Source organism: Helicoverpa armigera, chromosome 3, assembly GCF_030705265.1.
Source record: "Helicoverpa armigera isolate CAAS_96S chromosome 3, ASM3070526v1, whole genome shotgun sequence".
Taxonomy (NCBI): domain Eukaryota; kingdom Metazoa; phylum Arthropoda; class Insecta; order Lepidoptera; family Noctuidae; genus Helicoverpa; species Helicoverpa armigera.
The window spans coordinates 11830401-11856764 of NC_087122.1; the positions used below are offsets into that span (position 1 = coordinate 11830401).

Below are 26364 nucleotides of genomic sequence, written 5' to 3' on the forward strand. Positions count from 1 at the left end.
AGTAAAAATGTGTCCTAAATGAGGTGGCCTGGGGCCGCGTGAATAGCGTGCGCTGTGAATGCGCGCTGAAAGGACCGCGCGACAGCCTCGGTGACGTATCCTAGTTCCTCGCCTCCTGCCTCTTGCCTCTTGCCTCCTCGCCTCTTCGCCCGCGTTGCCAGAATGACATATATTTGTGCCAGCCGCCAGAAAACGTACAAAAAATGTTTCAAAATTAGAATGCTCCGCTAATGATGGAGGCGCGTCATAAGATTCGGAAATGGTTTCCAAAAAAGATGTATAAATATGACGATTCAAAATCTTGATGAATTTATTTAATGAGTCTAGCTTAAAATAGCTCAAGCCGCCCCAGGAAAGTATAAATAGTAGGTAATAAACTTCTTACGTCATAAAAGTAAACGCCGAGTGCCTTGGGAATATTATGAAGAATTTCTTGTCTTCTAGATATTTATCTACCAACCCTTATTAATAATAATATCTGTTCGTATTTGAATGTCAAAATTTTGGGCAAATGTAATTTTGTCACACAAATTCTGTTAGCCTGAAATAATATTACCCGTTTGAGAGAACGCGAAAAATTCATACCAACGCTTTTCCAATAAGAAAATGTAATAAAATATTCGAATAAACTGAGAACCTTTTGGAATAACTGGAATCACAATTAGTCGACTCGACTATAAATCAAGCGTAGTGGATATTTAACTCTGAAATTCTGGAATGAATTAGAGGGGGGCTATTAAGATTTTTAATAAGAGTAATTTGGAATGAAATTGTAAGTTGGTCAGGGTCGGCCGTTCAATTCGTTCCGGCTCACTTCACCGTGAGCTCTTAGAGCCATCGAGCACTTTTATAACCGCTTCACTCAAACGTGCAAATAGAAGGAAACTTTGTTTTTATTACCTTCCCTGAACGTTACGTGAGTGTTCTAAGCTTCGGAAACACGTATAATGTATCAGCTGCTAAATGTTCTGATATTTGTAGTTCAGGAATAGTTCCCAAATGTGTTACTGCGTCGAAAAATAACTTCTTTTGAAACTTGCTTGGAACAGTTCTTAACTTTAAAAGGAAATGCTTTGGGAGTATGTGCTACGTGCCGAAAGACTTCAAAGGAAAATAATGCTTGTTTAACATTATTACTTACTTTAAAACGAAAAAGTTATTAAACATATATAAAATATTAGGTATCCTCTTTTTTGCCAGAATTTAATTAATATTTCTCTACCAAATAAACCGTCTTCACTCCCTAAGTTCACGGTGAAAGTACCAGGCAAACATAAGACATAGGCGATGTTATCTCAAGTAACGAGCTAGACCGCTCGATCAGCAGCTAAGCCACAGTTAATCTCACCATCATTTGGGAGTAAGCACCGACTTCGCTGCGTGCATCTTAAGTCGGCTTCTCAATCCGATTTATCTTTGGATGTCATAGATCTTTTTAGTCTTTAGTTTCGTCAGCCTAGCGGAATTTTCTTTGTTAGATGCCTCCTTCTTTTAAGGTAATAAATAAACTGGTATTTTTCTAACCCTTGAAGAAACTATTTACTTCTACGTATCTTGAGTCCCAATTGCGTTGCTTGGTACATGAATATTATAAGTCTCTAAGTGAATATAAAAACACCATTTATACCAGCTATCCAATTTTTCTTTTTTTCCTTGACAAATGTATTCTGTTATTTTCCTGTTTCTGATCACGTAGCCATGACAAGACTTTCCTTGGTGAAGAGTAACAAGGCATATCAAGTGTAGGGTACCCTTGTAATACATTATGTTAGTGTAAACAAGGAGTGCTCCTGACAGATGCTCTTAATAATAATAATAACGTCTCGTGTGATCACCGAGCTGCAACCGCACTTAATTAATTAACTTTGAAACTAAATGCTGTTGAACAGAATGTAAACAGTAGTCTTAGTATGCTTGAGTTCTGAAATTAGTATGCCATTCATACATTCATTATCTAATTCCCTTCTGAACAAATAATTTCGTTTTCAACTCAAACTTTCATGACTTTTTATGTAGTAATAATGTGTTTCAGGAACGCCATTATTCAAGTTATACATTCTTTTAATAAAGGTTATAAAATACCTACACAACTTAAATCTTTTGGATGATCAAAAAAGCTATATCTCCACCACCCAAAGGTAGACTGATAGAAAAAGCATAAGGCGTTAAGTCCCCATGCGCATAAACTATTCAATAAATAAATAAATGATAAAAACAAAAGACCAACTGAAGCCTTAAGTAGAACTTCCTCAGTGACAGTGGGTGACCCAAGAGCCTACTTAGCTGCATCAAAGTTCATTAAGGGAGACCCTGTCTTATAAGATGTTTAGTTTACTCGCCAGTCTTCACGCATTGTTTGTAAGTAGTTAGCAGTTCGCCACACTCACACTTAAAGTAATTAACGGGGATAGTTTATGGTGTTTTGTAGCTGTTAAAAGGGGGCACAAATTACTCTCCCAATTTTTACTTTTTTTAATAGTAGTGGGCAAACGAGCAGACGGATCGCCTCACGGGTTGTCAAAGTTTTGTATTTTATATATATAGGTAACTAGCCGTTGTCCCGCGGTTTCACCCGCGTCCCGTGGGAGCTACTGCTCGCACCGGGATAAAATATGGCCTATGTTACTCGCAGATAATATAGCTTTCTAATGGTGAAAGAATATTTAAAATCGGTTTAGTAGTTTTTGAGTTTATCCATTACAACCAACCAAACAAACAAAGTTTTCCTCTTTATAATATTAGTATAGATCTATCCAAGGTTCTCTCGAAACTTATTTTTTTATGCTTTCATACAATGCGTTTTTACAAGTTCAATAAAGGTACATGTTATTTGGAAATTCACAAGCTCTACAGAATTTTGACTATTGATTTTACGTCTGTATACATCTAGCAAATAAATCCCCAGTGGGTACAATATCAACCTAGCCAATACTAACGCACGTAACGGGAATTGGAAAAACGTTTAGGTATTGACTGAAAAAAGTTTACAATTTTGAAGCACTATAAAATATCACAGAAGGTTTAAATGACACCATTCATAAGATATAACATACTTTTACAAGATAAAAGAACTTCACGTATTTTTTTACCTTGTATAGCAAGAACCACGAATATGATTCATTATTTAAAGACGCCTTAGGTCATGAATTAGATCCACCTAGCTAAGAACTGATCAACTTTTTCTTCAAAGGACAGTCCTCAAGCTTGAAGCAATCAAGAGCTTCCCGTCATTAGCATGTAGTGTACATAGTGATGCTTCTCGCTCCCTTTGTTGTGTTGTGAAACTGTAACAATTTGCGACGCACTGAGCCAGATAACCGCTTGGTTTCGGCTCCCGAGCCCCGAGCACCCAACCACCCCGGTCAGCACATTTTCACACAACTTTTATTCATTTTATTCGCTCTAGTTTACCCTCAAAATTGGTTTGCAACCTTCCCCATCGAAATATTCCCTCAGAATTGTATTGTAAAAGTTCCTCCGTGTTTTCAGAGTTTCTTATTCCACAATATTGCACGTTGAATCCGCTTACTGTGTCTGATTCACAAAGAAAATCACGCTTCATTGGCGTCGATATCGTGTTATCCGTCACGCGTACGCACTAACGCGGAAACTTATAAAATTTTCACGTGTTCACTTTGAAGCCATTTTATATGACGTCAAGGTCAAAAGCTTCGTGTCTTCGTGTGACCGTATAGTTTCACTTTGATCTAGTAGTGGGATGGCGAACCTCAGCTAATTAATGCGGTTACCTGAACAGGGCACGGATCAAATTCTCGAAGGTAATTTATAAAATTGTGCCGGCTTGTCCCAAATGAACCGAAGCAAAGTCACTAACGTGGGCTGTAAACCTTTTTCTTACATTCTTTTTATATAGGTACTTTTTGGACCATCAGCTTTTATGAACAAAGTAGCGGTAATACAGCCATACCAAATAGTAATTTGGGAACTATGCCTTATTTAACAAATTCGAATCGGTCCCACATTAGCGGCATAACATTCAAGAACCATACGGACTTAATGACCGAATGTAAATGACATTTTGGGTGGTCCACTCACCACATTTATTTGATTCGCATTCGCCGAAGCCGCTAACGATCAAGTGTTATGGAACCCTAACATATCCTCGTATTTAGGGTAATCACGCGTGAGCATCTTTTGTTTACAGTTCAGTGAATATTGTATCGCCCTTTATTAGGTGTAGGAGTTTTCCTGTCCATATCCTAGCTATGTTTTTGTACTAATAACAATCGGTGTAGGCCCAATATTATTTTTCCCGTATTTTTTTCCTGTTGCCAAAATTGTGGCTACGTAGAACAAAAGGCCTTGGCTGCAAGCTCCCCCTTTATTTTCATATATAATATACGAAGAAAGTTATTTATGTTGGCGTATATGTCTATAAGATTGTGTTAACCTCAAATACATCAACAAGGCGTCAAGTCCTTTGATATTGACATGAACCATAAGTGGCCGTTTGAAACTCTATCCGCGGTTAGACCATATACAAATAAATACTAGACGACTGCATCGCGGCTTATGTTACAAGCACATGTGCGGCACATGATGAAGAAAAATAATCACAGCCAGTTTTGTTTATGATCAGCCGGCCATCTTCCACACGTTAAGCTTTTTAAAATAAAATGTCTATATTTAACGATAATCACAATGCAAATAAGTATATAACTAAAGCAGCTTTATTTAATTAAACAACAAAATAATGGTTATATAAAATTGTACGTAACGGCAGTTTAACTGCACTCGTTATCTGTGGATTATTTATGTCAATAATGTCAAACGACACGGATGACATTTTATCGAAAATGGAAACATTCGCAACTCTACACGTTCCTTTTTTAAATGGGATTGTTGTTCAGAAAAAAAGTATATGATGTAGTACAACAGGGTAGGGTGTTCTTTGTCGGTTCTTTAGAGGACTTGTGACGTCATCTGGCCTTTATAACGAGTAGACAGGGCTCCTTTCAGTAGGTAAACGCTATAAGAATACAAGGGCCGGCGGGGACGCGATAAAGTGAATGCCTAAAGACTGTTACTCGACCAAGTAATTTACTAACTGGATGAAATCTCAAACTTTTAGCTTAAGAGGAACATATTTTTAAAAGTACGGATATAAATTTATAATTAGGTGTGCTCATCAGCATGGCGGAATTATTTAAAAGAGCTTTGTGTTAGGGTTGCCAGATTCATGATTTGGGTCACAATTACTGCAGTTGCTAAGGACCCACAGCTTATTAGAGTGGTCAAGTGAAGTAAGCATAGAAAACGACTGGTTCCCATGTATCTTATACTAGCTATAAATAGCCTTTAATCCATGGAAGTAGCTATGAGGAAATAGCACACAATGTTTATGTTATTACCTCCCGTTCCACCTCTCACACAACGTGGGGTAATATTACCACATTTATGACGACACAACAAACTACAGTCACCAAGCGAAAGCCCATTATTTTTAACGATAATTCATATTGTTTTAAACAATATTGTGAAAAGCTATCTGTTAAACGATATGTTTGTCCATTGTTGCGATACCTTAAATATGTATGAAGTGTTTTGTTTACAAATGATTTTCATTAATATGTACATATGTTACCGTTTCGGCTCCTATGAATTTCATACTAAAATAATAAACAGAACATTCGAGTGTGTATTCTCAGAATTGGTTCGAGCTAAGGATCTATGACGTCATAATTGGCAGAACTGGTTGACGCCAGCACTGCACTGCAAATTGGTTATCGTTTAAAGTCACGATAAAGTCGTCCTCGTTACCCGACTGCCACCAAACTAAAAAGGAGGACATATATTTTCAAAGAGTTCGCGTTAAACTTCTTTAGTTGCTTGCTATGTGTAGCAAACTATACACGTGTTACGAATACGTGAAAACTTGGTACAGATAAACTTCTCGGCTTGCACATCTCGCTTTCAAAGAAGTCGTTAATATCTATGTAATTAGGTACATCTGTTATACCCAAGGCGTTTTTTCGATAATGACTGCTTGAATGACGAAAGTCCTTAATAAGAAAAAAGGTGTCCGTTTCTCTAACGTCAATAGCCGTCATCCCTGTCGTCAAACACAGCGTTACGCTCCTCCTGTCCAATATTAAATATTCATCGCCTCCACGGGGTTATTACCGGGCTATGATTGCCAAACGCCTTGTTATACTTCCCACTTTTCATTTACTCTGACAGACAATCGATAAAACATCGATACTCATGAAAACCTATTTTCGGACTCGGAAATCGATTTACAAACAAAAGATTTTAATCGTTCAATTACTCGCTTTGAGGTTTTGAATCGTCTGTGAGATTGAATTCTCCTTCGCCTTTATCAAAGATGGCCGTTTAAAGGCCTACTGCCGCGTTTTCGATTAAAATTGCGGCTTCTTGTTATCTGTTATAAAAATCTAAGTAGGTTGCAGATAAAGGAGAACATTCAATCAAGTCGTCAACGGGAAATAAACTGTCTCAATCTTCAGCGGAATTTTTATATCGCGGCTAATGGAAGAGGCACGATGTGGCGCGAAGTTGGGTTGGACTTTCTAAGAAACTTTGCGTTCTAAGTAAAAATAATATTATTTACCAACTACCGGATTACTTTCTTAGTATGTCTTGAACTGTGTCACGCTGAAAAACATTCTGTAGAAACCTGGAATTCGAAAATCTGAGATCACTAATCTTGGTTTGCGCGAGCGTGGTGATCAATGCTACCTTTCTCGCCATGTAGGATATATAGAGCTAAATTTATTGTAGTTAGAGCTAATACTAAGATTCTATATAAATAATCCATGTTCAATACCTAGTTCCAGCACAATAGTACCCAGAACCGAAGGTACCTTCGGACTGGCTGTACATGAATTATGGGTGCTAAGTAAACAACATCAAATATTCATGATGGATGCCGACTTCGGTTAAGCACCTTTACTTGTAAATTGAACATGGAAGGGTGATGTTCCAGAAATAGTGTATATTTCGTAAACAACGTTCTCAAGGTCGTAAAACCATTCAGAATGTCATTAAAATAAATTGTATGTTGTAATTCTTCGCTAACAGGTCAACTTCTATCTGCAGTCTTCTACAGACAGCAGAGACTTTCCTACACCGCAGTTACCTATTCGTAATCTTCTCTAAACAGCTTTATCTCATCGGTTATCGACAGCAAATACTGACCAAACCTAATTCCATGAATTATGCGATTATTTGTGTGTCTAATCTCGGGCCGCTGTCAGATAAATTCATATCTCACGAGTCCCGTACTTCATTTGAATAGTGAGTCACAGAACTAGAGCAAGAAGTTCTTAAACCAATATTGATAGATCCACTGGACGATATGTGAAATTAATTTTAATGTATTCACAGCACATACAAAATCCAGTTTTCAGTAAAGCGCGTTACTATAAATCGTAATAAAATGGCTACGGGCGTAGCACCTGCGTAGCACACATTATTTACTCTTATATAGGAAGAATTGAACGCTTTAAATATGCATGCCATATTGCAAAATATAAATTTTTCAGTAGCCCTGACGGATACATGTTGAATATATACATAAAATATGATACACGTATGTTTTTCAATCACATAAAACACGTTAACTGGCGAATTTCTCAAAAATCCCGCGTAGGCTCATCGAATATGAAAAAATATTTTTATATAGGTATGGAACATAAAACAAATAGCCCCGGTTATATTCCGGAACAGAGAGTGTTGAAATTCCGCTCCGGTTTGTTATTCGATGTTCAGTTTTATTTGTTTAATGTCTTTCTGGAATCACTGGCTTGTGGACGAAGTTATTTAACTTTTGTTTCCACTTACTGACTTACTTATGACTCGTACTAGGTCCCAGACTTATTTTATTCTAGCTTGAGCAGTTTCACCCGTGAAGATGTTAGTAAGAATTTTCAGTAGACGGTAAGCATTCAAATTTTATGGCAAAAGGTTGGTAACATGATATTTGATTTGGAAGAACAAGGTGACATTGTGTTCTCATGCAAATATCATATGTAGCTGCGAGCTTCTTATCTGATTTCACATGAAGCTCTAAAGATTAACAACATGATCCTCTTAAGGATTGAGACAAACGCAACAAAGAGCATATCTACTCAGGTTCTCACCGTCACCAAGGTAAAGCAAACTCGACTTTATCCCTAACAGTTAAAGCTGTTATTTCAGTGGTAATTAAATCTGTGCTAGATCTAGATGGGACAGAACAATAATAATAGTGACCGAGTGATGAAGGAGTTATATAGAAGCATAGAAGGAAGCTTCCATTCATTCAGTCATTCGGTCATTAAAGTTTCATAATAGGCGCAATTAGTATGAATAATTGAAGGTCGTAATATAACTGTTGACTCGCTGGATATATCTATTAGTCTCGCGAACTGTGCGAACATTCCTTAGGCGTTGATACGTATTATATAATTCATATATGAGATATTAGTGTCGTCATGTTACTTGACTGTTAACACTTATTATCAGTAACAAAAGATGTCGGTGTCGTGAAGAAATAAGATGCGCTTTACGCACGTTATAACTGGCAAGCTGGTACATAACTGTGATTACATAACTGGAACTGAACTTCCCATACCTGAATAAAAGATCAAGCCTTCCTCGATATTTTATTTACAAACAAACTGTTCAGCGTCATAATATTGGTCCAGTAAGGATAAAATCTGTGTCATTGGATGTACACCTCTCTTTATAACCCTTCATTATAACCATTCATTTAAAAACCGTTGAGATATTTTTAACAAGACATTTGTATTTTCGAAAAATAAAAATGAACTGAAAATTTCACAATAACAAAAGGACAAATGGACCAAATTCATCACAGAATTGCAACCAGGAAATGATAAATGAAAGGAGGAAGACTGGACTTATCTTGTCATCTCTTGAGATATCTGACGGATGAACTGACGACTTGAAAAGGAGCAAAGGAAGACATGATTATGCCCACTGAAATTATGTATAAGTAGCCTATAGGTATTTAACAGTAGCTGATACTAGCAGTTCACCTGCGACCCCTCCGGGTCGAAGTTCCTCCGAACTTCTTCTAGTACCTGGATAAAATATAGCTCATATAATCTGGGGATAGTAACTTTTAAACAGTGAAATAATTTTTCAAATCGGTTATTTTGTCTCTTTATAATATTGGTTTAAGTGTTTCGTTGTATTAAAACCGCTTACTTTAAATATTAAACCGTCGTTAACTCGTAATAATCGGAACTTAATCAACACCCATCAAGCACACTCGAGTACACTAGCCTTTTAATTACACTCGCGAGAAATAAATCTGGGTCGGGCGCAAAAATCTTAATTAAATAATTCCGAAACTGTGAAGGCTAGCTGAAATAAAATTAATCCGACAAAGTTAAAGTTTATTCATCGATAAATTAAATTGAAGGAGTTTAACGTACGTTGCTGCCATAAAATAGTTTACATTTCAATTTTGATCCCGATTCACTGCTGGCAAATGTATTACTGAGTTTATGTCACATATAAAAACTTTTTGATGTGGAAAATAGAAAAACGTTTTGTACTTTTTTTAAGATGCACTATAAAATAGCTGTTTAAAATTCCTTCTAAAACCAAAAAGTAAAGTTTTCCAACTGAAAAGCTATTTTGTAATGCGTCTTATCTGTATTATAAAGTCGGTATTTCGCGTGCCTAAAAAGTGGTAGATACCTAAGTAAGTAAAATTATTCTAACCACGTATTACAGGGACCTCAAAAGCACTTGAAATTCAAATGTAGATATAAACACAACGGTTTCCCACTAATTGCTATTACATAGGTACGTAATGGCAGAAATAGAATTCCATGGCAGCCATGCATTGCTTAAGCGTGCAAATGGAAGAACAATTTATGCAAATGAAGTAATGTTGCAAAGCTTCTAGAAACGGGTTTTAATTGTTATCTCCGCAACTTTGAGGTTAGGTTTACTTTGTACCTTTGAAAACAATGCTTTAGAGCTCTGCTCATAGAGTCAGGCATTAAACAAAAATTCAATTAAAATAAACCTATTCCTGACTAATCATTCCACAACAGAAACAATACACAAAGAGAACATAATTTATAATTAATTTAGATAACAGATAAATTCGTTTACAAACAAACAATTTCCCTAATTATACAAGCAATCTATCCTCAGCTGTATTTAAAGCAATCAACGGCTAAAAGTGTTTTGTTCACGCCAATTAAGAACTTTTTCTTGCGTTGTGCAAATAAAACTTAATTTAATTGAAACAAAACCTCCTTTAATTAAAGCCTACAAACAAAGGACGAGTTACCCCACTTTGGACGCCTTAGAATTTATTCGTAGACGGCCTTCTTATTTGCATAGATAACTATTTGATGAAAAATGTTGCCTTTTGCATTTTTATTTCCCAACCTAGGTTTTTAAACACATTTAAAGTATGTGGTATAAAACTGAAAATTATATTGGTGTATGCCTCAAAGATGCTGGTACTGGAGTAAACTTAATTATGCAAACTAGTAGAGGCGTGTAGGCACATAAGTCGGTCGCACGTCGCTCCTCGTCTGCATTAGCGTTAGTGTTTGAAGTGGGCGAGGTGAGCTAATGGTCGAGTTTATTATTATTTGTTTAGAGCAAGTTCGCGGCTGCACGCGTCCCGCCGTGGGAACCGCTTCCCAGCGCATCGTTACACATCGACTTCAAAACAAATCGATTGAAGGACGCTCTTTTTTCCCTATAAAAGACTTCATTAGCAAGAATACAGACGGTCTTGTTTACTCAATAAAACGTAAAACAAACAAAACTGTTTTTCTTAATAGAATTACTCTTCTCTTAACGTTGGAGTTTATTTATCGTTTATTTTAGGTACCTATTCGTTTGGCTAGCTCGTTGTACAATGTAATAAACAACATTAATTCGTTTCGTTGGTAATTTGGCGCGGCAAAGAAAGACAAATTACTTCCAAATACCCGCAGATAGAATGCAAATTTACTAAGCATCACCATAAATCTACAATGCCTAACAAAGTGTACGTTACAGACCGCCCCTAAGTACTGAAATTAAGTTTTTGTCGTGGGAAATAGATTAAACGTCACTCAGCCTCTGCCGCTGACGGCGGAGCAATTTTTTTATATTAAAAACTCAATGGGAGTAAAAATGTGAAATCAGTCGCCGTCGCTGGCTAAACAAGGACAAAAGAACTCGCAGTACCCTCGTGGAGGAAACAAGCCAGCCTGCCAGCGTCGTCCGCCTTCGCGCCACGTCGTGCCGAAACTCGCGCCAACAATAAACTTTGTTCGCGCTTTACATTGAAAATGTATTAAGACTAATTAGGAACTTCGCTCGTCCCTCCAAGATAGACATAATTAGCTATTGACGAAACTGACACCATCTTAACTTACTTCATTTGTTTTCTATTGAAACTTTCTGAGGTACTTACAGCCGACAGTGTGTGTTGTCTTTGAGTCAAGTTCCCAAGCTGTGCGTTAACAGTTTATTTACCGTCTTTGGATAGCAAGTTAGAATAGTATTTGTAGGTTGCATAGAACCGCGTTTCTTTTATGGAGTTCTGGAAGCTGCAGTATTTTCCCAAGAGCTCGCATGCCCACGCTCCTCCCACATTTAGTCCAACACTAACAAAATATTCTCATGCGCGTAGTTCACACGACCCACCCAACGTACTATACAAACCGAAACTTTTAATTATTCATCAGAATAACACGATATTCTGTGCGATAGAAAATTTTAATTGGGAAAGTTCATTAATGTGCAAGTGCACGGGCCGCGAAAGCAAAAAACATAACATGAAAAATTGTTTTACGGGAAATACATGAACTAAGGGTAGGTTCATATCTGACCGAACATACGTCGCGTATTTTCGGTCGCGTAACGCCGAGACAGACAAATATACAATAAAACATTCAATCATTCACACCTAACCGATGATGCGTTAGTGCGTCGATCATACATTTACAATACGCTCGACGTATTTTCCTTCAGATGTGAACCGACCCTTACTGTACATTCCAAGTGACACGAAAAATAAACAATTTTTATTTTTTAAATTACTTTTTCACAATTTTTAAATTTGAAAATGCGAAACGCAAGTCCTCCGTAAAATATTGCTTACTCGCGCAATCGAATCAAATAAGACGATCGGCGGTCGGGCGGACGATTTCATTGCAGAAAATGCAGAAATGCAGCAATACCGATTCGTGCATTACGTCGCAGTAAATTACACGGCTGGAGCAGACGATGAAATCGTCGTCAACGTATATAACGTGCAATCTTATTATTATTTGAGTCGGTCGCCACGTAATTTAGATAGTTAATGAAGGCGCGCGTCACCGCTCCAGCGCGCTGCAGGCCCTCGTTAACGTTATTCATTACAGTTGAAAATGTTACGTTTCACCCAAATTAAGCTTAAACTGAGCTCATGCACGCTGCGCTGTGACTGCAAACGACAAGCTAAATCGAAACATAAACTTACTTAAACTCAGATTAAGAGCTGCATATACGAGTAGTTTCATAACTAAACAACGTATTGTTTAATCGCTCTTATTGTATGTCTGCTCTAGTTCTCTGAACGACGGTGACGGTGTTGACTGTAGCGTTTATTCAATAAAATCATAAATATAACAGCAATTGCTTTATAAGCATCGCTTTTTTTCTATAAACAAACTTACCCTCGATGCCTTACGTTTTTCTCATTTTCCTCAGCTACATTTTCCAATATATAAACAGAAAGTCCATGAAAATTGGTAAGAAGATCCTTGTCTGGATAAGTAAATATTAGGGTTACGTAGGTATGTGTTCATGATTTGGTGAACAAAGCCTATATTATTTCGTAACTAGGATTTTTCGGGTCCTATACGAAGTCGTAGGCGGCTAATAAGTTCGTTCTTTTCGGATAGTATTGTGGGTAAAGAAAGTACTGTACGGTAACAACACAGATGACGGGCTACATTTTATAATTTTGCTATTAACTAGATACTCATTCCAAGTTCAGCAATTAAAGGTACTCTATGTGTCGCTCCTGAGACTTTCTTAAGGCTTCAACTACGCCTGATTTGCTTGGATGCTAACTTGTACAACAAAGGATTCGTCAAGTTTCGTGCTAGTTAGCACAAAGGCTTGTTCCGAACTCCAAATGTTTTGGAAACTGAAGACATGTATGTCTACGCGACAGCCATTTATCACTGCTTGTGACGTGGAAACAGATATATCGTCGTCATTGTTAGTGAATAGATTGCCGCTGGCCGGGTACACAGATTTCTCAGACGTTTGTTATATTTCTAAGAACGTTTTGTTTGTTTGGTATCACACAATACATATAAAAAACATTCTTGATTTTTAATCCTGTCAGAACAGCGTCCTCGCGACAGTCCCGAGGGCTATGTCCGGAATGCGAAGAAAACAATTTCGTTCCACTACCTTATTTTTAAAAAGTAAAGAAAAGATAGTAATCTAGTAAGTGGCTCTGCAGAGACAGTTGAAAGTACGACTAGTTGCAGGGAGATAGTTAATATTCTGGACGAGTGTAACGCCCACCTGACTGCTCCGTACGGTGCGATTTCTTAATCGGGGCCATTAAGCACGACATTTATTTATTCCCTTTGCCACTGCGGCGCAATGAACAAAGGATTTAGCCGGAGTTCGGGGCATTCGCGAGCACCAGCGACGTAAATACGACTAATGAATAAATCACCGGCTCGGTGGCTCCACAGGTTACACAATATTTCAATGAGCGCATTCTGAAATCCGAACAATTCGAGAACATAAGGGGGTGTGCAGTCTGTTGTATCGATCCGGGCCCGCCGCCCACCTGCAACCGTATTTAGTTGCACATCGAGCGAGGACTTGCGAAATTATTTTGCCACTTTATTAAAAATAGCGCTGACGCGCCACGGATTAAGGGATTTGGCGCGCTACGTAAACGGAGAATAAAGAAAGCTTATGAAACTGAGTTGAGTTCACTTTATCATAGTTTTTTCATCAAATCTTTTACAAAAAACTTCGATATTAAGTGAAGAACTTTGAAGTGGAAATACACAGATCTGTATTGCAGCTTTTCAACGGCGTTCTAGCTGTCAAAATGTCCTTCAGGAGAAAGGATTTGTTTTCCAGTGAGGCGCGCTCGAAAGCGTTGCCTCGCCGAAAGGTGATTGTTACTGCAAAAACAAAGAACCGCTGACGCTCTGCAAAACAGCGTTAAACTTTGCGTTCAATTTCTTTACAGACAGGTAATAAATAAAGAAGTTGAAGTGGAAATTATGAATAATCCAAAGCATCTGGCGAGTGGGTTTTGACGTAGGAACATTATTCATTATTGCAATATAAAAATATTACTGCAAAGATATAAAAATGAATCCATTTTCTTATTTGAAAACATGAAAAGAGAATTCATTCAATTTTCACCTCTAGACACACCAATGGCCACTACACTATTCAATAAAGCAAATCAGTGCGATTTCAATAGCACATAGCGACGTAACCCAACTAATCAGTGACTGTCTGACCCGTGTGACCCTCTAACACAATTGATTTGCCCGATCAAAGTTTCATTACGCCGGCAAATGGAATCGGCCACCTGTAAATGCAACTTGGAACCTCCCTCCCCCCAGTCCCGACAGCGAATATTTAGACTTACTGGCCGGAATATCTATGGAACGTCACTTCTTTATAGCCTAGCGTATTATAATTAAATTATTATTTTGTGAAGTTTATTTGACACGGTATAAATTGCTTGAGAGTTGCGCTAGGCTTTTGTTTTACAGCTTACTTATTAGCCTAGGTTCTTATTCTTATTTACGACGGTAAATTGTGGCGTTACTGCAATAATGGATAAAAAATAATAAATTAGATATCCTTTTGACTATAACTTACTATATATTTTTTGTATTTAACACGAAGACAATTTTCGAAAATAATATAAAAGTACTTACACAAAGACCTAACAAAGCATCCCTTACATCCTACCTTTGTCAGCGTTTGGCTAACGTTTATTTTTAAAAACAACGACTTCAGCTTTGATATAAAGTAAATACTCCAGCTTTTTAATACCAGCCAGTTTCATTCTTCAGATACATTGCCAAACTCTTTAGAATCAATGCAAACGCTTTGCTTTGAGGCACCAGAGACCATTAACACAAAGCTTTTGTATCAACTGCCTCCATTATGAATGCAATGCCATATTTAGTCTGTGGTCTGCGCTCGGTTTACTACTAACTCTTAATGCATTACTAACGTAGTTGGTTTCATGAAATATATTAGGTAAATATGAATTAATTAGGTAGTAAATTAATGATTGTAGTTTTGTAGCTGCTAACTTCATATGTATTATTTACAAACCAGGAACTAAATCGTAGCCTCGTCGGGGCCTTTTGAGGTGAAATTACAGATTTCAATCAATTATATATTTCAGGTCTTACAGGTGATTTATTAACGTAGAAATCAGACCACACCTTCAAACGTGTCTATATTAAAATAAGCTTAACGACATTCTTTAAATTAACCTATGAAATATAAAAAATATACCTCAAAAACTTGAAACGGCAACTATTTCTAAAGTAATAGAAACCCATGTAATATCAACTCTATACTATACACATATTACGAATAATAAATGAAAGTTTAACCGTAAATTACAATACTCAGTTTACCTGGGAACGTTCGGGAGCTATCGGAATTCAAACTAAAAGCTACGGAACTCCTTGTTCAATAGTTCATTGGTTGCGCAAACACTAGCCCGTTTAACTATTGCCTAATGTTGTGTTAATAATGCATACTTCCACTAACTGTGGCTAAAGTAATGTGAACGCCTTTATTTTTGGGGGTTGACACATATACGTGAAACTATATGAATGAGTTTATTATCCTATATACTCGGATAAAATATACCCATAAAACCTACGTTACTTGGGAAGAGTTCAGCGAAATATTTTTTCAAACAAAAAAATATTTGCTCCCTATTATATTAGTATACAGTACAGTATAGATAAAACACTAAAGTAGTGTCCCAATTTTATGGCAGATATCTGCTACTGAAATGCTAGCTCAGATACAACTTAGTTCTATTTAAAATATAAATAACTTCACACAAAAACCAGGATAATAAAACTGTACGCAAATAAAAGCCGACCGCAGTACAAACAAAAAGGCTCCTTATTTAAAATTTTAATCCCAACGCATCGACCGTCTAACAAATAATAAAGTTCCTCACCTCATACACAGTGCCATATTTCCTTTTATTTGTAAAAAATCCCGTGTGTGACTTCACGGAGGCGAGAAATGAAGACAAACGGCCAACGTGCGCCGCTCACAGTGGCCGGTAACTGATGTATTAGACACACATACGTGCTAAACATATAGGCCATGGAGAACAAAATGAGTAGTGGAGATGCCATAACGGGAAATCTCCTAAGAAAGTAGCGGGGGACGAGGAACGTGACTGTCTCCGCCTTTACATTACACGCCGTCTTTGGACCCGATCATTTTTTACACGCTTTTTATTAGCTTCACCTGTATGTTTGTAACCGACTTCTTTGGGCGCGATTTTGACCCACTTTAAACGGCCAGATTTCGTTCAAACTTTGTAGATTTATTGAGGACCGATGACAATACAATAATTTGATAAAATTATTCCATTTTTAACCGACTTCCCAAAAAGGAGGAGGTTACACATACACATCGATTACTCCGAGGTTTATAGACCGATTTACATGATTCTTTTTTTGTTCGACTCGGAATAGTTGCCAGTTGGCCCCATATTCATCAGGTCAGGATCTGATGATGGAAACCCTGAGAAATCGAGGGCAACCTTCAAAAGTTGTAGGCATACATAGGGTAAAAACTTGACACTCAGGTGTACGCCTAAAAGCACTATTCAACTGTGAAGATTTGGAGCTGACCTGATGATGGAGACCAGAGAGGGTCGAGGGAACTCGACAACTGAATATGTAAACTACCTCGTGTTTGGGCTTAAATTATTTGTATTGACAAGACCTTTGCAACAGTGAAGGTTTGGAGCTGACCTGATGATGGAGACCAGAGAAAGTCGAGGGAACTGGACAACTGAATATGTAAACTACCTCGTTTGGACTTATATTCTTTGTATTGATGAGAACTTCCCACTTGTATGGATAGTGACAACTATTCGTATCACTGAAAAGCTTTAAATAAAAAACTTTTATACAAAAAAATTTAACCGACTTCCCAAAACACTAAAAAGCAAAAAAAAAAACTAATTTTAGGTGCATCGGTCTAGAAGTCGGTGGCAAAATTAACTTAGTAACATCCATTAGACACCGACTTCTAGGCTTTTCAATTTGCAAAATATGATTTTTGTTAATTTATATAATTTTCATCTATAGTCGATAAGGTAAGAAAATTAATTAAATTTTTTTAGAATTTTTCTCTACAGTCGATAAGGCAGGACTCGATGTTAATTTTTATTTCCAATAATTATCTTTAGCCGTTTTCTCTAATATTGACAAATTTTTGTATACTAAAGAGAATTTTAATTCTACAAAACAAATAATAGTTTTAAAACAAACTAAAAAGTAGAAAATAAATAATAGTTTAAATAAACTAAAAAACACACTTTTTATAGAAAAACGAACTAAAAAATAGAAAATAAATTTTAATGAATTTAAATTAAGAAAACAGTGTTAAAAATTTCAATGAATATAAATTAATAATAGTGTGAATACAAAAAAAAATATTTTAAAAAAGCGTGGGGTGCTTTTTAAGATATTATCGAAATGAAAATCACTGTACTCATATCTGTCAATAAAATATTTATAACTATTGACACCATGCACCCCACGCTTTTTTTTAAATATTTTTTTTTGTATTCACACTATTATTAATTTATATTCATTGAAATTTTTAACACTGTTTTCTTAATTTAAATTCATTAAAATTTATTTTCTATTTTTTAGTTCGTTTTTCTATAAAAAGTGTGTTTTTTAGTTTATTGGAATACCAAAAATCGTTGATGAGATGTCTCAAAGAAACCGAAAGCCTCGTTAGTTCACTCGTAACTGAACATATTCTTCATGCCAACCGTACGTTTTTGACCTAGAAAAAGATGCCTGACCTACCTGCATTCGCTCATCTTTCCTTACTCCGTGATGTAGGCGAATATACGTGCCCTATATCTCATCAGAAGCAAGATAACTGTTTTTACTTGAAAACTTTCCTTAGCACTTAACGACCCATTAAATAAAGGATAAGTCCTTGCGTGTGAGCAGACCTTTACGCACCAAAATTATCGATCGTTAAAATACAGTCGTTATAACCAACTTTTTTACGCGTCCCCAAAACTTTACACATTACGGTAATTAGCAATAAACGCGGTAACTCCAAAGTAAGACGTAAGTAAGTGACAAACAGCTATAAACGAAGTACAACATCGTAAGTGACATAACATGGATTATCCAATTACACTAGTGTTCACCTATAAAATGTAATATAACCAACGCGTCGCTCATGGCACCATCTACAATAACAACATTCAATAACCGCTTATACGTCGATTATATCAGTGTAGCTGATTTGTATAACGTGTTACTGCATCTGGTTAGACTGTAACACAAAGCCTGTGTAGTAAACTGGCTTGGTAATTATAAGGCTGTGGTTACAATGCAGATGTACTAACTTGTGTAGGTATCGCGAAGTTTGTGTGTGATAAGCATTATGTAACTTAACAACATTGATGGAACTCAAACATATCCATAGAGTCGAAGGTATGTAGTTCATGTGGCAACCTATTTTGTTCGTAGTTCGGCGTAGACAAAGCGAACGTTCATTCTACGCAACATCTGCTACGCGACTACGCGGCTACGTAGAATCGTAGAATAGTATTAGAATGTATTAGAAAATCATTAGTTTTCATTTCAATTGTTTTACGTGTGAAGTGTTCGAAAGTGTTACAAGGGGCTTTTCCTTGCACATGTGAATATGTTAAACTGTTTAGGATTTGTTCCACATTTAAATACCAAATTGAAGTTTTTTTTTAAAGCCCAGCTGCTGCTTATAAAGAGACAGTCGTAAATAAAAATTTACTACCCATAAACTATGGGATTTTATATAATAGTCTCGGCTTACAGAACGCAACAGCTAATGTAAAAATTTAACCCAGTCAGCAAAGTTAACTACCTTGACTATGCCAGGCACACGCTTCGCTATAACCGCCACTCATGTTCAGTAGTTTAACTTTATTACAAAGTTATATTATATTGAAAGATATTGATGATCCGGATTATCGCATAGTCGCTTCTGTTTAATACCGTAATATAATATTCTGATATAATATGCACACCTGCAGTGTTAGACGATGCGAACGTAGCGACATAACCGGTGCTTTGAAATAGGTATTAAGACAGAGTTTATATACCTATCTCGTCTTATGATTAAGATGGTGAACTAAGTAGAGAAAATGACTTATAAGTCCTTACTAATTATAATTGCGTAGGTATTGAATATTTTATATTTAAAGCCGCTAGTTAGAAATAAGAAAACATTTTACTCACTTAAATCAGTACTAGAGGTACTTCTAAAATAAAACAAAAACATTTTTATTCGCGGTCATTTTTATAACCATAATTGATCTCAACCAATTCATCTATCTAGCAAATACTTGAATCAAAGCATTCTTAATAGACTCAATTAGATAAAAAGCTCTAGCGAGATCAACAAAATTACTAAATAGGTAATTTATTTTTAAAATGATCAAAGAGTTTAAGAGCTTTGATCTTAATATTATGGAAATTTGCGATATTTTATGTAAAGCTAAAGTTTGGAAGGATTACTTTCGGTCCTGTCAAGTTCGATTCTTGGAACTGTATAATGATTTAAATAATTTATGAAACCTAATCTCGTTATTCTAAGTGGGCACCTACTTCTATAACCCAAGTGGGTGTTAATGTTAGATATAAGAACGAAATATAATTACAATCTTTTGAATGCTTACTTTAGCAATTTTCAAGATGAATATCGCTTTAATTTTTAATGTAATATTCTTTACTTCCTCTTCCTGGTTCGTACTCATTTGGTACCGGTTATGGTCATTCTAATCTAAATTGAAAATCGAATGTGGCTGTTGTAAAAATATGGAGTTCCGATCAAGTCTTGAATGGCCAAAAATATTTTATATCCGTCATCAGTTATTTTAAATAGGAAACAAAAACTTGGAAAAATATTTCTTTTTTATTTTATGTTCAAATAGCTGGACATATGTATGTCTTCAATTCAAGCTATTGTAATTACGGCATACAAAACAGCATCTGCCGTGACATTATCAAAGCACATGTTCCTACAAGGCAATAACCTTACCGTAACGAGGACCGTTTACTTCTTGCCTATTACACAAAAGGAAAGAAAACTATGCCATTTCCTTTATCTAAGACTGTATGTCACCATCACGGAAGAAGTTTCTTATTGTAGTGTTTCTTTGTTGTACTAATTGTGGGTTGTATTATGGCCATTAGTGTGTGCGTAATTAATTGACGCGAATCAGCTGAGTACATGTTGTTAATACCGCAGAACACGTGATAACTATTTACTGGGCTAATCATTAATCGCTGCGAATAGTGGTTATTACACTTGTGGACAATGTATGCGGGTCAACAGTTTAATTCAGTAGTATAACCACGACTTAAGTTAATGACAATGTATGTAATTCTAAATCAAAAATAGATATGTACCTATCTCTCGTGTTTTTATGTTTTTACATATTTCAGAAGTTAAAAATGATTATGCGGACGCGGAGTATAAATTTTCCCTTTACCAATTTGCGAATAAAAATAACGCAAAAATTCAACAGAAAAATCTGAACAGATTATGAACACAAAGCCGTGTAAATCAATCAAGTACGTAATAATAAAAGAAAGGTGGAAAGCCTTGTAAGGGATAGCAAGCCTACATCGATCACAGAAGATGTATGTTCCTCTGTATCGATACATTACCTTATCACAATGTATTACCGAAGGTGAGAAACGTATGGTGATCAATTATTTACGTTTAGAAAGCTTCGGAACGTTATAACAAAGGTTTTTGGGAATAATGATTTTGAGGCCTGGTTGTGGCAATATTTTGACTGTATGCTCTTTCTTAGTAATGTTTGAAACTCCTTTTTATATTTAAAAAAAAACTTTTAGGTGCAGTGGTACAGGAGATGTTGGCGAAATAAGCGTAGCTGCATCTATTTGACTCCGACTTCTAGACCGATGCATAAAAGATTTTATTTTTAGTGTTTTTAGAAGTCTGCTTTTCCAAGATGCTGTTGAAGGTATTCGAACGTGAATTCTTCAATTTTAGCTTTTTAAGACGAAAAGACAAATGAGGTCATGCTAAAAAGTTATTAAGTTGAATTTATCAACTTCCCTTACACTTAAGTAATAAATAATTTAATATCATGCTGCTATAAAACTTATTTTATGACTGTAGATCTAATCTAATATAGTATTTTCTTCAATTTTGCTCAGTAAATAGTTTCATTTAAGTGAAACTATTTACTGCAGCTTTATGAGTTAATAAATCAAAATTATGCTTATCTACGAGAGTATTACTTTGAAATTCGTAATCAATTTGCTTCAATAGGTTCAATATACCTAGATGCAAATACATATTTCATGCCCCAATGATTACCGGAATCATTAATCATCATAATCATTAGTATTGCTTGGTAAAACCACATCAGTTCAATAGATTCTGTAATTAAAGCCTAAAATCATGGCCTAATTAGGTGCTTTAGTTACTACTTACTTGTTTTAGGGCCGATTTTTCAATCATCAGTTATTTTTTATCTGAGGAATAAATATGATGATATACAATTTTCTATACAAAAGCTGTCAAAACGTCAAACATATTCTACAGATAAAAAGTTATCTGACTATTGAAAATCAGTCCTTAGTTTTCCTACTTTTCACAAAAACAAGGTAAGATAGGAACTCTTTATTCAAATGTTCATTTTTAATTAACGCTTCAATATCCTGCCTAGTACAGTTGACAACTGGCTTCCTCCACGCGGTGAAAGCCATTCACAAACTAACACATTCAATTTTACTACTTATTTTAAAAGCAATAAGGTGCACAAAAGTCGCATATGTAAGTTTGTTCGAATCCATCGACCTTATTATTTGATTGCATTCGATTTTCGACTTTATTGTTTGAGATATAAAGTTGATGTTAGTGTGTTGATGGGGTTAGTATCTGCACGTGCGGTGACGTCACGAGAGCCGGTGCACGTGCATCTTGCGCGCGCGCATCTGCCGGGTAAAGTTCACTGCACCCCTCCCTAAAGGCTTCTCAAGATGTTTAAGGTCTGTGGATGAGTCTTTGTGTCATGATATTTATGTTTTAAGTTTTTTTTAAGTTTCTAGATTATTTTAGACTTATTCTTGTGAGTTAAGATTGCACTATACCCATTATTTGAAGTAAGAAAAAACATAAGTTAACAAAACCATTTTTATTTGAATTTCTATTTATAGGCTTACAACGTAGCATCCCTTTTCTTAGAACCACCAACATTCCAGAGAAACACCTACTTCTATTTAAATTGTTCAACTTGTTTTGATCAATCTCGTAACAAAAACATTACAGCACGTAAAATAAAAAGAAAAGAAAGCCGAAACAATTCCGTTAACCGCCACAACTTATATGGGAAAAGGAAAATGCTCGTGGAAAAGGTTTTATTCGTAAAGTTTAGTAACAAAGTTAGTTCTGCATAGATTAGAACGGAAACTTTTAGAAAAATAGTGTTTGCATTTGAAAGAGGAATATCACAAAAAATACATAAGTATTTACTTGATTTTCTTAATATTAAAACGTATCATCTTGTTGCAATTCAGTTTTTAAGCATAAAAAAGGTTGTAAACCATTTTTTCTCACCCAAAATTATTGAACCGCGCAAATCGCCTGCAGGTAAAAATCCGTTGCACCACAAAGGAATTCTTACAAACGAGGTTGGTATCCAAAATGCGTATTGTGTAAAAGTGCTTTTGTTATCCAACGTCATACCTATATAAATCAGTATGAAGGTGTAGTTGCGTGGGACAATACAGCAGAACAGTTTCACGGACAAATGTCCGTGTGACAGACGGCATCAATCCTCTTTGTTAACGATATCTTCACAGGAGAAATGCTTTGAGGCAATGCTATACGAACTATTTGTGTTACTTTGACGCTCTGTTTGAAAAAGGAATATGTAACTGGCTGGCATTATTTACTGATTACTCACACAGGTTTTCAAATTGGGAATTTGATGCCTTTTGTTTCTTTTTTCATATTTTTATTTCATTCCTCCTTTTTATGCCAACCGATTAAAAATAAATTACAAAAATATTTAACCTTCAGCATGACCTACAGTTTTTATCCGACTATATGAATTATTTCCAAAGATTAATTGTTCTAAGATCGCTTCGAGTTTCGAGTTTCCAGTAAAAAGGAGCCTTTTCCGAAAGTTCGCAAATAAAAAAGGTCCATTTCTTACACGTTCTTAGTAACATAATAATTCATGTGAAACTTTTTACTCTCGCACTTTACTCGAATGAGATGTGGCTCGATTCCTTTTTATCGGAGTTTTCTTCCTGCAAGTGTTTCTACTAAAAATACTTGTTTTACCTACCCGAGATATATTGTAATACCGAGCATTTTTATTTAGACACAGAGTGAAACCAAACAAAGCAACCACATGCAGCTTTTTGTACTTTTTTTAAGCGCAAGCAGGAATGAACTTCACATTATACCTACATTTTGGCTTCTATAAAATATGTAGATGATGGATAATGATGAATAAAAATGAAATATGAAAGATGTAGATCAAAATCTAAGGTGCTTGTTTTATGATACAACGGGCAAATTAACGCCTAAAACAGCAATTACCAACTCCCATGATGAGATCTGCAACACCAGAGGAGTTACAAGTACTCTGAAGTCATCGTCCCCTTAACTTAACCATCAGTAACTTAGCCACTAGCCACGAGCCCCCTCGTGGAATCATCGTGGAATCATGTTGACATTCTCATGATACAGATACGTAACTAATCCCAGCAGTAAAGCCGTCAAAATATTTCTTTGTCACACGATATTCCACGCTCGTATCTGACAGCCAGTAAACAGTATTCCGAGCCCAGTATCAGTTGGAACTGTATCGATATATCACTTTAAAGCAAACACGTCACTATGTTGGTATTAGTTTCACCCTGTCTGGACATGCAGTGTTGCTCTTATCTTATTTGGAGATTGGATTGGACATCACTATCGTAAATAATACGACGATGGTTGTGTTTTGATAGACTAGAGAATTATTTATTTGTTTAATAAAGTTATATTTTATCACCGTTTTGAGTTCCTAGCAAAATAGACTTTTCGAATTGAGCAACTGCGAATTTAAACCTCTAACGACTCAAAAATGCCAGATGAATGATGAATGAACCTTGTGAACATATTATTATCACGGAAAGAGTGTCCAAGGAGTTCCTAGCTGATTCTTCTGTGACCAACTTTTTCAAGCCATACAACTAGTGTGACGTTTCATAAGAGCCTGCAAAAGCCTATTGGAATTAATAAAATACTACCACTTCTAGAGATTTATGAATAAAACAGTTTACGTGATTATTTTGCAACAAATTAATATCTAAAGACAAAGAAAACAAACTGGTTTTATTGGCTTTTTTAAAGTTTGAATATTAAAATTAATCAGTGCACTGAAATCACTAGGGGAGCCGCACTACGCAGAAACAGCAGAAATGAAATTTCTTCAAAATTCGTACATTTTCATATGAGCATGAATTTTGAAGTGAAACATTTTGGTAAATTCGCTCGCTTTTATTCAAAGCTGTGAGATTGGGAAGCTGGATATTACCCGGTTTGCGTTACAAACGAACACTCAAATACTGGTGCTGGTAGTGATGTCTCATTATCTGCGAAGCTATTTAAAATGTTACTAGCTTTTACTAGTACATATCTATGTAAAAGTGGTTCTTATTTCATTTAATTAATTGGTGCATCATTCTTTCTGCCCCTCGTCACCTCAATGCGTAGCACTATCTGACATTCTTGACTTGGCACCATAAAACATACTAATAAATCAATAAGATTTCCATTTTATAGAAAAAGGCTGTTAAATCTTAATACATATGAGAATAGCAATCACATAAACTCAGGAACTAGGAAAAGAAAAATCGTTCCCACTGCACTTGTACACAACATTGGGCCATTTATTTCCTCGCTTGCCTCCACCAACGACGATAAGAGGATGACACAAATTCTCTCCCGCTCCATTTATTTAAACGTCCAAATAACTGCAGATTTTGTAAGTCAATAGCAATATTGAGAATATAAGTAGTTGCTATAGAAGTTTGGCAAAATATTCGCGCTGAATTGCACCTTTGAATATGACTATGAATAGAAGAAAGGTTCAAGCTTTAAGCTGCTATGAATATTAAAGAAGTTTTGTCTGGTATGTATGTAGTAGGTAATTACGTAAATAATCCTCTTCAATAAATTGTTGGTAGGTACATAGACATACATACTCCAAGTTGTACACAATGCCTACGAAAGCTCTATAAAATAAAGAAAAGTACACAAACTGCGATGTCGTAACAAAATCTCATTATTAAATATTCATGCTCCAATAATAACTTGTCTCAAGCGAATAAACCTCACGAAATATATTGCATGGATTTAAATAAATGAATTACATTGTGCTGGCTGATAAAAAAAACCGCAAATTAATTCGACACCGTATATTGAATTGGGAAAGAAAATTCATATATTCATCCCTATGGAACAACGAATAAATTACATTTCGAAATACATATAAAATTATTGAACGCTCGAACAACGATTCGACAATCGATTAATTCTGCCCAATCGTTTAATGTAGCTATTAATCTCTTTTTTTGCTAGTAGCGCAGTTTTATAAATATATTGTTATTTACAGCATTAATCATGTAGACTGACAAGATTAATGCAAAATAGTTACGAAAAATATGAAAAAGTCTGAAAATGATATTTAAAATAATTTATTTTCATTTAGACACACAATACGCTTTTAGTAAATTATTTGCTAAAGCTTTTATTTTAGAAAATTGTATATTTATTTTAGAGCGAGCATTATAATTAATGAAGGCATACTTTGTTAAATGACTGTTAATAAACACCTATTTATTTTCAGTTTATTTGCGCAAACAATGGTAACGCATTGTTTGCAATTGTGTTGGGCTCCATATTCAAACTTATTATCACGTATAATTAATGGCATTGATTAACCACATCAATTATTATAATCTGCTGTCACTGAGTGACCGACCTCATTACTACGATGATTTATAATTAATAGATATTATCGAACTGGCCATCAACTTGAAGAACCAT

At 35.7% G+C, this 26364-nt stretch overlaps 1 protein-coding gene across 1 annotated transcript in view; it reads right to left on the bottom strand.

Moving 5' to 3' along the window:
- Nucleotides 1-26364, bottom strand: part of LOC110372949 (neurogenic protein big brain) — a 60207-nt gene that overhangs the window by 27685 nt on the left and 6158 nt on the right. The gene's annotated exons all lie outside the window — the stretch shown is intronic.